This window comes from Hyperolius riggenbachi, chromosome 5 (genome assembly GCF_040937935.1).
Source record: "Hyperolius riggenbachi isolate aHypRig1 chromosome 5, aHypRig1.pri, whole genome shotgun sequence".
NCBI classification, from domain to species: domain Eukaryota; kingdom Metazoa; phylum Chordata; class Amphibia; order Anura; family Hyperoliidae; genus Hyperolius; species Hyperolius riggenbachi.
Window position 1 is genome coordinate 22,818,987 of NC_090650.1, and position 15,254 is coordinate 22,834,240.

The window sequence follows — 15,254 nt, forward strand, 5'->3', positions numbered from 1 at the left end:
CTACTGCTCAGCCTAACACTAACCTTCCTACTGCTCAGCCTAACACTAACCTTCCTACTGCTCAGCCTAACACTAACCTTCCTACTGCTCAGCCTAACACAAACCTTCCTACCGCTAAGCCTAACACTAACCTTCCTACCACTAATCCTAACACTAACCTTCCTACCGCTAAGCCTAACACTAACCTTCCTACCGCTAAGCCTAACACTAACCTTCCTACCACTAATCCTAACACTAGCCTTCCTGTCGCTAAGCCTAACACTAACCTTTCGGCCACTAAGCCTAACACTAACCTTCCTAACCATTAAGCCTCTAACAATAACCTTCCTACTGATAGGCATATCAGTAGGAAGGCCTGAAAGGCTTAGCAGTAGGAAGGTTAGTATTAGGCTTAGCGGTAGGAAGGTTAGTATTAGGCTTAGCGACAGGAAGGTTAGTGTTAGGATTAGTGGTAGGAAGGTTAGTGTTAGGCTGAGCAGTAGGAAGGTTAGTGTTAGGCTGAGCAGTAGGAAGGTTAGTGTTAGGCTGAGCAGTAGGAAGGTTAGTGTTAGGCTGAGCAGTAGGAAGGTTAGTGTTAGGCTGAGCAGTAGGAAGGTTAGTTTTAGGCTTAGCAGTAGGAAGGTTAGTGTAAGGCTTAGTGGCAGGAAGGCTAATGTAAGGCTTAGCGGTAGGAAGGTTAGCGTTAGGCTTTGTGGCAGGAAGGCTAGTGTAAGGCTTAGCGGTAGGAAGGTTAGTGTTAGGCTTAGCGGCAGGAAGGTTAGTGTTAGGCTTTGTGGCAGGAAGGCTAGTGTTAGGCTTAGCGTAGGAAGGTTAGTGTTAGGTTAAGCGGTAGGAAGGTTAGTGTTAGGCTTTGTGGCAGGAAGGCTAGTGTAAGGCTTAGCGGTAGAAAGATTAGTGTTAGGCTTAGGGGTAGAAAGGTTAATATTACACTTAGCATTAGGAAAGCTAGAGTTAGTGTAACACTAACATTTCTACCGCTAAGCTTAACACTAACTTTCCTACCGCTAACCCTAAAACTAACCTTCCTACTAATAAGCCTAACCCTAACCTTCCTACTGCTAGGCCTAACACTAACCTTCCTACTGCTCAGCCTAACACTAACCTTCCTACTGCTCAGCCTAACACTAACCTTCCTACTGCTCAGCCTAACACTAACCTTCCTACTGCTCAACCTAACACAAACCTTCCTACCGCTAAGCCTAACACTAACCTTCCTACTGCTCAGCCTAACACTAACCTTCCTACTGCTCAGCCTAACACTAACCTTCCTACTGCTCAGCCTAACACTAACCTTCCTACTGCTCAGCCTAACACTAACCTTCCTACTGCTCAGCCTAACACTAACCTTCCTACTGCTCAACCTAACACAAACCTTCCTACCGCTAAGCCTAACACTAACCTTCCTACTGCTCAGCCTAACACTAACCTTCCTACTGCTCAGCCTAACACTAACCTTCCTACTGCTCAGCCTAACACTAACCTTCCTACTGCTCAGCCTAACACTAACCTTCCTACTGCTCAGCCTAACACTAACCTTCCTACTGCTCAGCCTAACACTAACCTTCCTACTGCTCAGCCTAACACTAACCTTCCTACTGCTCAGCCTAACACTAACCTTCCTACTGCTCAGCCTAACACTAACCTTCCTACTGCTCAGCCTAACACAAACCTTCCTACCGCTAAGCCTAACACTAACCTTCCTACCACTAATCCTAACACTAGCCTTCCTGTCGCTAAGCCTAACACTAACCTTTCGGCCACTAAGCCTAACACTAACCTTCCTAACCATTAAGCCTCTAACAATAACCTTCCTACTGATAGGCATATCAGTAGGAAGGCCTGAAAGGCTTAGCAGTAGGAAGGTTAGTATTAGGCTTAGCGGTAGGAAGGTTAGTATTAGGCTTAGCGACAGGAAGGCTAGTGTTAGGATTAGTGGTAGGAAGGTTAGTGTTAGGTTTAGCGGTAGGAAGGTTTGTGTTAGGCTGAGCAGTAGGAAGGTTAGAGTTAGGCTGAGCAGTAGGAAGGTTAGAGTTAGGCTGAGCAGTAGGAAGGTTAGTGTTAGGCTGAGCGGTAGGAAGGTTAGTGTTAGGCTTAGCGGTAGGAAAGTTAGTGCTTGTCTTAGCGGTAGGAAGGTTAGTGTTAGGCTTAGCGGTAGGAAGGTTAGTGTTAGGCTTAGCGGTAGGAAGGTTAGTGTTAGGCTTAGGGGTAGAAAGGTTAATTAGGAAAGCTAGTGTTAATGTGACACTAACATTCCTACCGCTAAGCTTAACACTAACTTTCCTACCGCTAAGCCTAAAACTAACCTTCCTACTGATAAGCCTAACACTAACCTTCCTACTGCTAGGCCTAACACTAACCTTCCAAACACTCAGCCTAAAAGTAACCAAAGTCTTCTACTGCTATCCAAAGCTTCCGTATCGCTCACATCGCTTACCCTTATTGCCACGCCAATTGAAACCTCTTCGGTACCCATTGCTGTTATTACCATTGCCATCTATGGGATACTGGAAATGCGCCGGTTGCCACAGTGACAAAATGAGCAGCTTCTACCGATTGTTCTCTGCATACTCCCCTCCTCCTCTAGTCGGTCCAAAGCCACACCTCCCAACTTGAGACTGACAGCCAATCAAAACGTATCAGATAGCAGGGACGTGTGGCTTTAGCATTCACTCCACTGCAGGCCCATGTGTCTACAAGGAGCATGGTTTAGTTTGATTGATTGATTGATTGATTGATTGATTGATAATTAATAATCCAAATTCAAATCCAAATTTGCTGACTCCCTTATGTTTTTCAGAGTCTTTCAAACCTACGTAAGTCATCTCTAATGTGACAACTAAGCCACAGCAACTCACATGAAGCTGAGAGGAACCCAGCAGAAGTCACAATCATGTCCTCACAGCGAAACTCCGCAGAGACAGCCGACCCCAGAGTGAGACAGAGAATGTCACAGGCTGCAACAGAAAACACACATTACAAAGTTACTATCGTTCTCCTGAGCTGTATAACATTCCAGAACATTGGAGGACCTAACCTCCTTAGCGGTATGCCCGACACTGTGTAGGGCATACCGCTCTGTGGCCCCAGGAGTCCCCCATAATTAAATAATTGTTCCAAATGACTGTAAATCCTTTAGCTAGCACTAGGCTAGCTAGTAAAAGTGTCGGGCACCCGCCGCTCCACTGTGATCCCCCCATTTATACATTACCCCCCCCCCGGATCCAGTGATCGCGCAGCCTCCCTGCACAGCTCCGGTCTCTCTATGGGGAGGACCGGGTTTGCACATGATGTCAGGAGCGATCCTCCCCATAGTAAAGACCGGAGCTGTCCGGGGAGGCTGCGCGATCACTGGATCCAGGCGGGGTAACGTATAAACGGGGGAGCGGCGGGGATTGGAGGGTGTCGGACATTTCTACTAGCTAGCCTAGTGCTAGCTAGAGGGTTTATAGCCATTTGGGACAAATATTTAATTATCAGGCAAAAAGTAACACAACCTCCTGAGCGGCGTAACGCTCAGGAGGTTAAATGAGAGGGATATGGAGGCTGTCATATTTATTTCCTTTTAAACAATGCAAGTTGCCTCACTGTCCCTCTGATTCTATCCATCCCTCTGTGTCTCTAATACTGTCCACAAGGACCAGCACACTCAGGGATTTCTTCCAAAACTCATAGAAATCTTTATTACAAAATCTTCAACATCATAAACATTAAAATACGTGAGCTATCACAGGGGCGATGCAGCAATACGATAACCGCCAAAGACGGTCAATGTCCATCATAAGCCTAGTCCCCAAGCAGACGGAGTATTTATAGCAGTCGGGTAGACAAAGGTCATAATAATATAGAAAGTCCAAACATCACGGCGACAGACACCGGCCAAGAGCTGTTTCTGGTGTACAGCCCGTCTTCACATAAAAGTGCACAACAAACACATAACTGACATTCTGCTTAAAGGGGAACTGAAGAGAGAGGTATATGGAGGCTGTCATGTGTATTTCCTTTTAATCAATACCAGTTGCCTGGCAGCCCTGCTGGTCTATTTCTCTGCAGTAGTATCTGATTAAAACCAGAAACAAGCATGCAGCTAGTCTTGTCAGATCAGACTTATAAGTCTGAACCACTGAAACACCTGATCTGCTGCATGCTTGTTCAGGGGCTATGGCTAATAGTATTAGAGGCAGAGGATCAGCAGGGCTGCCAGGCAACTGGTATTGTCTAAAAGGAAATAAACATGACAGCCTCCATATACCTCTCTCTTCAGTTCCCCTTTAAAGTGAACCTAAATGCAACAAAAAAAAATGAGATTAACTCACCTGGGGCTTCCCTCAGCCCCTGCAGACGATCGGTGCCCTCGCAGCTCCGCTCTGATGCTTCTGGACCCGCCGGCAACGACTTCCGATTTCGCCGTCACCGGCCGACAGGCATGGGAACGCGAGTGATTCTTCGCGTTCCCAGCCTGTATATCGCCCCCTATGCTTCTATTGCGGCCTCCTGGCCGCGAGGGCACCGATCGTCTGCAGGGAGCTGAAGGAAGCCCCAGGTGAGTTAATCTCATTTTTTTTTACTTTAGGTTATCTTTAAATACCCTAGAGCACCAATCACAAAACAGTGACGAATTTAAAACATCCAATCAGGATGAATCTTACCTCTGGAGGACCTGATGGGAGACTGAGCGACCAGTAACAGTCATGTGACCCAAGGTAATAGCTGTTTAAACTGCAGCTGTACATCCAGTCTCGCATCTTAAAGGGGAACTTCAGCCTAAACAAACATGGTGTCATTAAAGGGGCACTATGGTGAAAAATGTTATAATGTAAAATATGTGTAAACAGACAAATAAGAAGTATGTTTTTTCCAGAGTAAAATGAGCCATAAATTACTTTTCTCCTATGTTGCTGTCACTTACAGTAGGTAATAGAAATCTGACAGAAGCGACAGGTTTTGGACTAGCCCATCTCCTCATGGGGGATTCTCAGGGATTTATTTATTTTCAAAAGCACTTAGTGAATGGCAGTTGCTCTGTCCAACTGCCAAAAAACTGTGTAATGAGCAGGGAAGCTGGGCAGCATCATTATTTAAATACTTTTTAGGGAATATCTTTATAGAGAATAAAAGCCTTGCTGAGAATCCATATGAAGAGATGGACTAGTCCAAAACCTGTCACTTCTATCAGATTTCTACTACCTACTGTAAGTGACAGCAACATAGGAGAAAACTAATTTATGGCTCATTTTACTCTGGAAAAAAAAAGTACCTCTTATTTGTCTGTTTGCACATATTTTAAATTTAAAAATGTTTCGCCATAGTGCCCCTTTAAGTTACATTAGTTATGTTAATTAAAATAGAAAGGCAATATAATCTCTTACCCATCCTGTTTTAAAAGAACAGGCAAATGTTTGTGATTTCACGGGAGCAGCCATCTTTGTCAGGGCGGCAGCCACCTTTTTTGTTGAAAGGAGGTGACAGGGAGTATGAGAAACAGTTTCAACTGTCCTGTGTCCTGATCACCCCTCCCAGCTGCGCGCGCTAGGCTTCAAATCTCAAATGAACAAAAAAAAATTTGCACCAAAAGAGCAGAACGAGAACAAGAGCATCAGAAATCCCATCATGCTCTGCACAGCATCAGGGGAAAAATGCCCAGGCAGTTTTCTTCTGTGCAGCTAAAAATGAGGCTTGGGTAAGGATAACAAAGTTCTGATGCTGTGGAACTGTTAAAGAAACACCAGGCCTTTTCAGTGCTGCTGAGTAGATTTTTAGTCTTGAGGTTCACTTTAATGTTTATGATGTTGAAGATTTTGTAATAAAGCTTTCTATGAGTTTTGGAAGAAATCCCTGAGTGTGCTGGTCCTTGTGGACTTTATACTGGGTGTCCGACCTGGTGCTGTGGCGGACTGACCTTGCACATCAGTTTATGCTGTGGGGGAGTGCAGCCTGGAGTCCACACTTGGACATCTCTAATACTGTTAGCCATAAAGACCCGAAACAAGCATGCAGATCAGGTGCTTTGACTCAAGTCTGACTGGATAAGCCACATGCTTGTTTCAGGTTTGTGACTCAGACACTACTGATGCCAGAAAGATCAACTGAAAAGGCAACTGGTTTTGTATAAAAGGAAATAAATATGGCAGCCTTAATATCACTCTCACCTTGGGTTTACTCTAAGTGGCCTAGCAAACCTGACTTGGATTTGTTGAAACGTATTCACCATTAACCCCCCTGGCGGTATAAAAAATTCCGCCAGGAGGCAGCGCAGCAGTTTTTTTTGGCGATCTCCGATGAGGAAATCCCGTTCAATTAACGGGATTTCCTGGAGGGCTTCCCCCGTCGCCATGGCGACGGGGCGGGATGACGTCACCAGCGTCAGGACGTCATTGGGAGTCCCGAACCACCCCTCAGCGCTGCCTGGCACTGATTGGCACGGGGTCTGGGGGGGGGGGGGCGCGACGGATAGCGGCGATCGAGCGCGGGGCGGCGGCGATCGGTGTGCTGACGCAGCTAGCAAAGTGCTAGTTGCGTGCAGCAAAAAAAAAAAAATTAAAGAAATCGGCCCAGCAGGGCCGGAGAAAACCTCTTGCGCGGCTTACCCCGAACGTTACCGCCAAGGAGGTTAAGACACAGACCATTTATATTGTGCTTTTCTCCTGGCAGACTCAAGGCCCCAGAGCTGCAGCCATTAGGGTGCGCTCAGTAGCCAGTAGCAGTGTTAGGGCATACCTCCCAACTTTTTGAGATGAGAAAGAGGGACACTTGAGCCACGCCCCTGATCACACCCCCGTCACACCCCTAGTCACGCATACCATAAAGATTTCATAAGAAAAATATGTTCTTTTATAATTCAAACCACACTGGTCCTTTATTTCCTGGTTTATTTTCCTTCATATTAACATTTTAAAATTAGTAATATATCAATTTAAAGTATGTGAATAAAGTTTAGAGTCAATTAAACACATTTTTTAATAGATAAATATATATATTGACATAGAAAGAGGGACAAAGTCCCGAAAAAGGGACAAATGAGGAGGAAAGAGGGACAGGGCTCCCAAAGAGGGACTGTCCCTCCAAAACAGGTACAGTTGGGAGCTATGGTTAGGGAGTCTTGCCTAAGGTCTCATTACTGAATAGGTGCAGCTTACTGAACAGAAAGAGCCGAGATTTGAACCCAGGTCTCCTGTGTCAGAGGCAGAGCCCTTAATCATTACACTATCCAGTCACTAATAGATGGCAGGGAAGAGAATGGAGCACACTGGGGCTTGCTCGGAAGGTAGAACACTAGTGTTTGTGATATAGAAGTTGTGCAGATGCATCCCCAGTGTGAACTTTTGCTTAGACCCACTTTACCAATAAAAACTTTATTAATTGGGAGCCTCCTTCTATGTGACTGGTAAAAATATTTTTTAAATAAAAAAAAAATCCCAAACTCCATTGGCAATGTACTGATTAAAGGGAACCTAAATTGCATAGAACAAAAAAAAAATATTTTACCTGGGGCTTCTACCAGTCCCCTGCAGCTGCTCTGTGCCCGCACCGTCACAGATCGAGTCTCTGGTTCCCCCGCTGCCACTAAAGGTGGCCACACACGATACAAGAAAATGATCCGATTTTACAGCAATTCGATAAAAACGATCGGATCTTCCGGAAAAGATCAAAAGCTTTTTTTTCATTCGACTGAAAAATCCAATCGGATTTCCCGTTTTCTTCGATTTTTATCGATCCGGAATGCCAGATATTTTTCTTCAATCTTTCTAAAGATTGTATGGTGTGTGTTAGATTGTCAATTTATTAATATACTAACCCATGCAATTTTGTCAGTTTCCAATCATTTTTATCATAATTGGGGACAAAGTGAACATATGTGTGTGGTACATTGGTCAGATTTTTTGAAATGTTACAATCAGTCAGAAAAATTGATTGCAATTCTTAAATCGAACAGATATTTAAAAAATTGTATGGTGTGTGGCCACCTTAAGTCTCGTTCTTGCCAATTCAGCTATGTGGATAGCCACTGCGCAGGAGCGTAATCAAGCAGGCGCGCGGCCAGGGCCATGCAGGCACAGTGGCCACCGACTGGCCAGTCGGCAAGAACAAAATTAAATGGCTGCAGGGGACCAAAGGATCGGTGAGTCACAGCGCAGGCACAGGGCAGCTGCAGGGGGCTAGTAGAAACCCCAGGTAAGTGAAACTTTTTTTTTTATTCCGTTTAGGTTCCCTTTAAGGGCTCTGCCTCTGACACAGACAACAGGAGTTTGAATCTTTGCACTTCCTGTTTAGTAAGAAGACCTTGGACAAAACCCCTTAACACTGCTACTGCCTAACGAGGGCACCTTAGTGGCTGCAGCTCTGGCGTGATATAAATGTTCTTTGTCTTGTCTATTATTACTAGTTAATATTATGACTCTTATATAATATTTGCTGTAATTAATAATAATCCTCTATAATAAAACCCGTGTCCTTGCGTGTGCCTGTCTTTGTGTAGCTGGGTCCGTGCTTTTTGCTACAGCGCATGTGCGCAGCACGGACCCAGACAGCCGTTCAGACAGGACAGGGCCAGTGAGCCGGGGCGGCGTGTTCGCGGGCGGACAGAGGCACGTGCGGCAGGTAGGTGCGTATGTGCAATAACAGACCTAGAGCCCGTTCTTAAACGGACTTGGGTCAACTAGTAATAATAATAGCATTTTAATTATTACTGGTTTTGATTGTAAATACCAATAATAACATTAACAATAACAACAGCAGCCACCATAATATTAATTGTTATTCTTGGGCAGCATGGTGGCATAGTGGATTGCACTCTTGCCTTACAGTGCTGCTAGGTCCCTGGTACGAATCTCAGCCAGGGCAACACCTGCAAGGAGTTTGTATGTTCTCCCTGTGTATGCGCGGGTTTCCTCCCGGCACTCCGGTTCCTCCCACATCCCAAAAACATACAGATAAGTTAATTGGCTTTCTTCTAATTGGCCCTAAACTACGATACATACATTACACAATACATACACAGACGTGTGACTATGGTAGGGATTAGATTGTGAGCTCCTCTGAGGGACATTCAGTGACATAACTATGTACTCTGTAAAGTGCTGCAGAAGATGTCAGTGCTATATAAATACATAATAATAATAATATGGTAGGACATTAGACTATGACTATGGTAGGGATTAAATTGTGAGCTCCTCTGAGGACAGTCAGTGACATGACTATGTACTCTGTAAAGTGCTGCAGAAGATGTCAGTGCTAAATAAATACATAATAATATGGTAGGACATTAGCCTATGGCTATGGTAGGGAATAGATTGTGAGCTCCTCTGAGGACAGTAAGTGACATGACTATGTACTCTGTAAAGTGCTACATGAAAAAAAATTCAACTCTATATAACTACTAAATAATAATATTAAAACAATTAACAAATTAATAACAGCAGCCATAACATTAGAATACAAAAAATGATAACCAGTAATAATATAGGAGTTACGATCACTATTAACCACAACCATGGCAGTAATAGGCATAGTGGTATAATAAGTAATATCAGGCAGTGTCAGGGCCATTAGAGTGTGAGCTCCTGGGGCCAGTGTGATGGGTATGTCCCTCCCAGCACTGAGCAGCATTCAGAAGCTGCAGAAGAACTACAAATCCCAGCCTGCCCAGCTGCTAGGATTGCTGAGACTTGTGGTTCTCCAGCAGAGAGTGCAGCCTCCTTCTCCTTCCCCACCTGCCTCTCCAGCTGTTCTTCTTCCAGTTCTTGTTATTCTCTCTGGGCCATGACGTCACCGCACGGGTCATGTGACTGTGCTGGGCGCACCCGAGAACTCAGTCCCCGGGAAACAGAAGAGAAGATTGGATCCGGGTAAGCATGTGGAGAGTTTGGGGGAGTCTGTGGGGTATAAGGGTAGGTGGGAGGGATTCTGCTGTCACCCTGACAACTCCAGGAGGGGGTCCATTCTTTAGAACCCCCTCCATCTGCCTCTGACTGAGGACACCCCCTGTTCACCCCTTCATACCTCCTCCCATGTAATGTAGTGTATACCAACACTGAAATCCACATAGGCGTAGCTCCCAACTGTCCGTCTTTTGGAGAGACAGTCCCTCTTTGGGAGCCTTGCCCCACTGTCCCTTTTTCCTCCTCATTTGTCCCTCTTTCAGGACTTTGTCCCTCTTTCTATGTAAATATATATATATAAAATCGGATGTGTATGTGTGTGTGTATGTGCCGCGATCACTCGAAAACGGCTTGACCGATTTGAACGAAACTTGGTACACAGATCCCTTACTACCTGGGATGATAGGTTCTGGGGGTCTCGTGTCCCCCCTGCACATGTGGGCGGAGCTACAAACAGCAAATCAGATTTCACCCATTCAAGTCAATGGAAAAAATGTAAAAGGATGCCATTCTCACAGTAATCAAGCCAGAGTCCCCACACTTGGCACAGGTGGTCACTTGGTGACCGAGGTTACAAATCCAGGAAAAGTGGGCGGAGCATAAAACAGCCAATCAAATTTCAGCCGTTCATTTTAAATGGGAAAATGTAAACTGCAGCCATTCTTAGAATGTTAATCGCAGGGTTCTCAAACTTGCCACAGTTGGTCACTGGGTGAATGCGATTAAGATTCAAGAAAATGGGTGGAGCTTACAACAGCCAATCGAAATTCACTTATTGATTTTCAAGGGGAATATTTAAACTGCTGCCATTCTTACACTGTAAATAGCATAGGCTTCAAACTTGCTACAATCGTCATTGGGTGACTGGGGTCCAAATTCACTAAAGGGGTGGGGCCACATACAGCCAATCAGATTTTCTTGGTGGATAAACTGCTTCCAATCACACATTTTTGATGCCAGGAACCTGAAAGCTCACAAATGTGGTCATTGAGTGACTGTGTCAAGGTCACAAAAAGTAGGCGGAGCCAAAAACAGCTTTTACTGGGAAAATATAAACTGCAGCCATTCTTACATCGTTAATGGCAGGGTTCTCAAACTTTGCACAGTTGGTCATTGGGTAACTGAGATTAAGATTTTGGAAGGTGGGTGGAGCCTACAACAGCCAATAAAAATTCACCTTTCAATTTTCAAAGGGAATGTTTAAGCTGCTACCATTCTCTTAGGGCCTGTACACACTGCTGCTCTTGCGCTGCGCTTTTCAAATCGCATTCGCTTTTTAATCGCAAGGTCTTTTGAAAAATAATGAAAATCGTGGAGACCTGTACACGCTGGTGCGATGCGCTTTTCCTATTCTCATGAAGGCTTGCGATTTAAAAATCGCATGCGATTTAAAAAGCGCAGCAGTGTGTACAGGCCCTTATACTGTTAAAAGCAGATGCATCAAACCTGGTACAGTCAGTCACTGGGTGACTAGGGCCCAAACTCAGAAAGGTGGCGGAGCCACAAACAGCCAATAAGATTAGTTTATTTTTCAATGGGAATATACAAAGTATTGGTACCAAGGACCCCAAAGCTGATAAACTTGATAATTGAGTGACTGTATGTCAAGGTTAGAAAAAGTGGGCGGTGCCAACAACTATATTTTTAACATGGCAGGGTTCCCAAACTTTACACAATTGGCCACTGGGAGACTGGGATGAATATTCAGAAATGTGGGTGGAGCCTAAAACAGCCAATCAATATTTACCTATTGATTTCCAGGAACGTCCTTGGACAGCACCCCTGAGACCTGTCTCCCTCCCCACAATTGATGGACAGGAACTAGATTAGCATAAAAGATTTGCATCAATTAGGCAGACATATAAGCAGGGTGAAACCAGACCTCGTCAGTTGTTTTCTGTCCACCACCAGGAGCTGGATGAGAAGCTGGAGCCAACCATGTCCGTGGGACAGGAGCTGTGTGGCGGGGTTTCCTGGTTGTAGGCCGGTTAGTGTACTGGCCCAGGTTCCGTGCTGCACCTACTGGCTTCTCCGTATCAGAAGGACTACATGCCGGACGCGTTCATAGCCCACTTCCGGATTGCGGATCATGTGATCACGCGGGCAGACTGACGCCACCTCGACCCCGGAAGTACTTCCTGATTCGCCGCCCGGAGTCATGCGGCTGCTGATGCGGCTGCTGCATTTGCGGTCCCCACCCTCTGAGTCGGCGTGGCTGCTACGGATCGAGGGATGCGGAGACGGATGGTTCCGGGCGGCGGGAGAGGTATGAGCGAGGGGGACTATGTGTCATCTGACACCGTTTCTGTGGGAAATCTTTTAGAGACACCACAGGTAGAGGGGCGGTATTTCTTGGGCGGCCTATTTAAACTAAGCACATGGTCTCTGCATTAATACTTCGATCATGGACGCTGCCGCAGGACTTGGGTCTACTAGATCTGTGGAGCCTGGTTCCGATGCCTCTCTGGTAGGACTATGATATGAATCCTAACAGTTGTTTGCTGTAATACGCTTAAAGGGGCATATTCTGATTATACTTTCCCATCTGTTCTCTTGTAGCCCACTGTGCCTAAATCAGTTAAAGACAAGCCCGATTTACCTGATAAGGGAGAAAAGAGTGACAAGGGAAAGTCTACACAGAAATCGGATTATAAGAAGTGTGCTATATGTTCAGAGAGAATATCATCATCATCCTCAAGGCCTCTTTGCCGTAATTGTACTGATAAAATTGTTAAAAAGGAATCCCCTGTAATCTTCAAAGACCTTATGGGTTGGATGAAGTCTGAAATGGCAACTGCGATCCAAGTGATCAAGGAAGCTAACATTCCATCTAATATTCCATCAGATGTTAATCCTGCATCCCAGCCCTCAGCCTCTACTGCCTCTGAGGCAGCCCCTGTTCGGGTAGTTCCTTCTACGCTTGAACAAGAACCTGCAGAATCAGTCCCTACTCATAAAAGAAGGAGAGGAGAGGACTCGGCTGAGTCAGATTTATCTGAGGGTGAGGTAGCCATCTCCTCGTTAGAGGAGATCGGTTCTGAAGATGAACATACAGAGGATAAATTGCATAGGTTTGCTTTTCCCCCAGACTCTATGAAAATTTTTCTGAAAGCAATGCATGATACTATGGGGATAAAACCTGACGAAAAGACTCTTACTCCATTAGATCAGATGTATGTAGGTCTATCTGACCCTGAGACTGTTTATATACCTGTTCACGGTGCCCTAAAGAATATTGTTAAACGAGAGTGGGATAATCCTGAGAGAAGAGCCTTCTGGCCAAAATCCCTATCTAAAAAGTATCCATTTAATCCAGAAGATCAGAAGTTCTGGGGTACAGCTCCAAAACTTGATCCCTCATTATCCAAACTGTCTAGGAGGTCAGACCTTCAGTTTGAAGATTTTGGTAATCTCAGGGATCCCATAGACAAGAAAATGGACAACATTTTAAGGAGAGCATGGGAGTCGTCTACTCTAACTTTAAAACCAGCAGTAGCATCCACAGCAGCAGCTAGGTCTCTGAAGGTCTGGTTATTGAATACACAATCCCGCATTGCTTCAGGAGTACCCAGGGAAGAGATACTTAAAGATTTTGATAATTTGTTGCATGGAGCTAATTATCTTTCAGATGCAGCAGACGACACAGTACGACTAACAGCTCGAACTTCAGCCCTGGTGAATACATCAAGGAGAGGCATTTGGGTAAAGACCTGGCAAGGTGACACGTCTTCTAAATCAAAATTATGTGGGATCCCTTGTGAGGGTGAGTTCCTGTTCGGATCCAAATTAGATGATATCCTAGAGAGATCAGCTGATAGGAAAAAGAACTTTCCATTTAAGAGGAGGAATTTTCAAAGAAAGGGGTCCTTTCGAGACCAAAAGAAAGAGACTGACAGCAGGCCCCCCAATAAGAGACGTTGGGTCCCAAATAAAACACAGCGTTCTAAGCCCAATTTTTCCTCCAATTTCTCCTCTAATCCAACCTCACAGCCCCCTAGACAATGACGCCAGGCTTCCAGTGGGGGGCAGAATTGCGCTCTTCTACGAAAAATGGGAATCCATTTCTCAAAACAAGTGGCTACTAAACATAATTCTGGAAGGGTACAAGATCGAGTTCTCAGACCACCCTCCAAGTCAGTTCTTCCTAACACCATCTCCAAAGGATCCAATCAAAGATCTAGCTTTAAAGACAGAGGTGTCCTCACTGTTAGAAAAGAAAGTAATCAGATTAGTCCCAAAGTGCCAGCAGTATCAGGGTTTTTACTCACCAGTGTTCCTTGTAAAAAAACCCCAGGGTCAATACAGATTCATCCTGAACTTAAAGAGATTAAACATGTCAATAAGATATCGGAAGTTCAGAATGGACAATGTTCGCAGCGTAATAAATCTGCTTCAACATCAATGTTACATGTCTTCTCTAGACCTCAAGGATGCATACCTGCACATACCAATTCATCTGGAATCTCAGAGGTATCTGCGGTTTGCCCTGATGCTACAAGGAGAGGTAAGACACTATCAGTTTCTTGCCCTCCCCTTTGGTCTATCCTCTGCACCATGGCTATTTACTAAAGTACTATGTGAGATCTTGGCGGTTCTTAGACTACAATCTATTCACATTATCGCCTATCTAGATGATCTTTTGATCTGGGGTCCATCCTTTGAGTCTGTGCATGCTCAAGTGAATGTCTGCTTAGACTTTCTTCAATCCTTGGGATGGTTGATTAATTGGGAAAAGTCCTCTCTTACTCCCTGTCAATCTATGGAATATTTGGGTTTCACTATATCTTCTCTTGCTAACCTGGTGATTCTGCCCGAGAGAAAGATATCTGCCATTCTAAGATGTGTTCTTTCTTTCCAGGAAATGAAATCAGTCACACTAAGGAAAGCTATGGCACTGCTGGGATTACTAACCTCTTCACTTCCCGCGGTTCAGTGGGGACAGCTGCACGCCAGGACTCTTCAACATTGGATTTTAAGGAGTTGGAATCGGAAGAAGGAATCTTTAGACAAGTCTGTCATCATTCCTCAGAGAGTCAAGAGATCGCTGGATTGGTGGTTGAGGCCTCCTCATCTCTCGAAAGGAAATCTGTGGAACTTTCCCTCAGAGACTGTTATAACGACAGACGCGAGCGCCTGGGGATGGGGAGCCCATCTAGGCACATCCCCAGCTCAGGGAACTTGGTCAGAACACTTACGATCATCAAACAACAGAGAACTTCAGGCAGTATGGGAGGCTTTGCAACACTTCCAGGACCAGATAAGACAGACTCATGTCACGATTCGAACAGACAACAACACAGTTGTGGCATATCTAAACAGGCAAGGGGGAACAAGGAGCCGATCCCTTTACTTACAAGCAGATCAGATTTTGAGATGGTC

General features: G+C 45.1%; 2 protein-coding genes across 5 annotated transcripts in view; one reads left to right on the plus strand and one right to left on the minus strand.

Annotated features, from left to right (window-relative positions):
* The window catches only part of SNAP47 (synaptosome associated protein 47), a 56,077-nt gene that overhangs the window by 38,573 nt on the left and 2,250 nt on the right, over nt 1-15,254 (minus strand). For 2 of the 4 annotated variants that reach the window (XM_068235176.1, XM_068235175.1), the window contains exon 2: nt 2,856-2,954. The gene's annotated coding sequence lies outside the window, so the exon portion shown is untranslated. Of the gene's footprint in view, nt 1-2,855; nt 2,955-9,707; nt 9,806-15,254 lie in introns of those variants that run through there. The other 2 variants (XM_068235173.1, XM_068235174.1) reach the window with 2 other exon arrangements.
* JMJD4 (jumonji domain containing 4) overlaps nt 9,798-15,254 on the plus strand; it is a 31,976-nt gene continuing 26,519 nt past the window's right edge. The window contains exon 1 of the mRNA XM_068235177.1: nt 9,798-9,842. The gene's annotated coding sequence lies outside the window, so the exon portion shown is untranslated. The remainder of the gene's footprint in view (nt 9,843-15,254) is intronic.